This window comes from Rutidosis leptorrhynchoides, chromosome 8 (assembly GCF_046630445.1).
Source record: "Rutidosis leptorrhynchoides isolate AG116_Rl617_1_P2 chromosome 8, CSIRO_AGI_Rlap_v1, whole genome shotgun sequence".
In the NCBI taxonomy this organism is placed as follows: domain Eukaryota; kingdom Viridiplantae; phylum Streptophyta; class Magnoliopsida; order Asterales; family Asteraceae; genus Rutidosis; species Rutidosis leptorrhynchoides.
Genome location: NC_092340.1, coordinates 131,277,055 through 131,279,868, shown reverse-complemented (window position 1 = coordinate 131,279,868; position 2,814 = coordinate 131,277,055). Strand labels below are relative to the sequence as shown.

General features: G+C 39.1%; 1 non-coding gene across 1 annotated transcript; it reads left to right on the top strand.

Moving 5' to 3' along the window:
• The first annotated feature begins 1,870 nt into the window (after window positions 1-1,870).
• Window positions 1,871-1,977, top strand: LOC139865142 (small nucleolar RNA R71). The gene has a single exon (XR_011764666.1). It is a non-coding gene; the product is annotated as a small nucleolar RNA R71 (small nucleolar RNA).
• The last annotated feature ends 837 nt before the right edge of the window (window positions 1,978-2,814 follow it).

The window sequence follows — 2,814 nt, the reverse complement described above, 5'->3', positions numbered from 1 at the left end:
CCTATCTGTGACTTTTTCTTTAAGCCAGTGCCCGGCTTCTTCCGTAATATCCCAAAATTCAACTAGTTTCGCCTTTTCTTTAGGCGACAGATTGGATACTAACCGGTTACATAACTTAAAGTTCCCCTTACTTCTAGCATCGATAGCCCGTTTAAAAAGTTTCTTCATTGAACTGTTAATAACGGGGTCATTTAATTTCGTATCAACAAAGGGGTTCTTTATTATCAAGTCATCATTAGGTGTTACTTCATTTTCCCCACACTTAGGCGTTTTATTATTGTTAAGCACTGCCGTTGGAGTTGGTAAAACAACATGGTTATTACCAATCGTTTTTGTTGGTTCGACGGTTTTGGTTGGTGGAGATTTAGACTTTCGAATCATAAAGGTGATCGATTTTTCACCACTACTAAGTGTCATTCTACCATTTCTTACATCAAATAACGCCCCGGTGGACGCAAAGAATGGTCGACCTAAAATTAGAGGAATGTTTAGGTCCTCTTCTATGTCAATGACAATAAATTCGACTAGAAAGGTTAAATTGCCTACTTGAACGGGTAGGTTGTCAGCAATTCCAACTGGGTGCTTAATGGTTTGATCAAAGAGTCGAACACTCATATCCGTTGGACTTAACTTACCTACACCTAATCTCTTATATAAGGAAAGAGGCATAACACTTACACTTGCACCTAAATCTGCTAGTGCATTATACATGACACAATCACTAAGTAGACAAGGAACAATAAATTCACCCGGATCACCTACCCTAGGTGGAGGTTTTGGTGGAACTGTATTCACCGGGTTTACTTCTACGGCTTTTGTTTCTTGTACTTTCTTATTCTTTTTCTTCTTCTTCTTTCCAGAAGTATCACAATCTTTATTACTTATTACTTGCTCATACTCAACTCCTTTTCTTGGAAACGGGATGGGTGGTTTGTATGGTGTCACCACTGGCTTTACATACTCGGGTGGTGGTGGTGTAACTTCTTCATTGTTACTCACATCTAAAACCTTCCCAACTTCTGGAGCTGGTTTTTCAGAATTTGTTGACACCATGTTAACATTCTCATTCCGAGGATTTACTTCAGTATTACTCGGTAGCTTTCCTTGTTCCCTCTCACTCGTCATGCTAGCAAGAGTACCTACGTGTTTTTCAAGATTCAAAATGGAAGCTTGTTGAGTTCTTAATGACTGATCAAACCTCTCGTTCGTTTGGGTTTGAGATGTAATGAATTGTGTTTGAGATTCAATCAGCTTTGCCATCATTTCTTCTAGATTTGGCTTTTTCTCTTCGGGTTGTTGTGGTGGTTTATACAAGCTAGGTCTTTGTTGATTGAAAGTGTTGTTTTGAGTTGGTTGGTTATTTGGACCTTGTTGGTTGTACGAGTTGTTGTTGGGTCCGTTTGGATTGTAAAGAATGTTTTGATTTCGATTGAAGTTTAACTTTGGCGGTTGATAATTATTTTGATAATTATTTCCCGGCCTTTGGTTCATATAGGAAACATTCTCTCGTTGTTCCATCGTTGGTTCAATGTGACAATCTTTCGTTAAGTGTGGTCCACCGCATTGCTCACAACTGATTCGTATTGCGTGAATATCTTTATTCATCTTTTCCATTCGTCTTTCGAAAGCATCTATTTTTGCGGAAACGGAATCAAAGTCATGGCTATAATCGGCTCTAGCCACTTTAGATGAACGAAAAATATCTTTTTCTTGGTGCCACTCATGCGAGTGGGAGGCTGTGTTATCAATAATTTTGTAAGCTTCAGTTGTGGTTTTCTTCATAATGGAACCACCAGCTGTTATGTCGATGTCTTTTCGTGTAGCAACGTTGACACCTTGGTAGAATATTTGTACTATTTGATAAGTGTCTAAACCGTGTTGAGGACATCCTCTCAACATCCTTCCGAATCTTGTCCACGCCTCATATAATGTTTCATTTGGCTTTTGTGTGAACGTAACAATTTCTCCTTGAAGTCTCACGGCTTTAGATGCCGGAAAGAATCTTTGAAGAAATTTTTCAACTAAGACATCCCATGTGTCAATCGCCCCTTCAGGTAACGATTCTAACCAATCTTTGGCTTCTCCCTTTAAAGTCCAGGGAAACAACATGAGATAGATTTGTTCGTCTTCTACTTCTCGGATTTTGAATAGTGTACAAATTCTTTTAAACGTACGAAGGTGTTCGTTAGGATCTTCATTCGGTGCACCACTGAATTGGCATTGGTTAGTTACCATGTGTAGAATTTGTCCTTTGATTTCATAATCTGGAGCATTAACTTCTAGTTTAATAATGGCGTGACCTTGGCCCGTGCGTTTAGCCCTCATTCGATCTTCCATACTTAGAGGTTCTAGATTTTCCATGATTGGATTTGTTGTATCCGAATCACTAGAGGATTCTGATTTAACGGTTTGGGGTTCAGGATCTTGGAATTGTCCTTGAATATCTTCCGGGTTCTTAGTTGTGAAATCGGGTTCAAAAGATGGATTATCGGAAATTTGAATTGGAGTACTTGGTCGACTAGATGACGATTCTAAAGAAAAATCAACGGCGGCGATATTTGTTAAACGATGTCTTGATCGAGTTACAGGTGGTGAACGTATGACCGGCGGTGAACGTCTTGCTCGGTGCATTCACTGAATATCCTATTAGTTTTTAAAAATAATAAGAAAAACTTAAATAAGCTATCCAATTAATAGACTTTTCTGATTTTTGCCCACGTTTCGAATAGCTAAAAGATGCAGCAGAGGGGCAGGATTCGTTTGGTCTCAATATAATTGAGTACTGTTTGGCTCCAATAACCCGGTCCACGTACA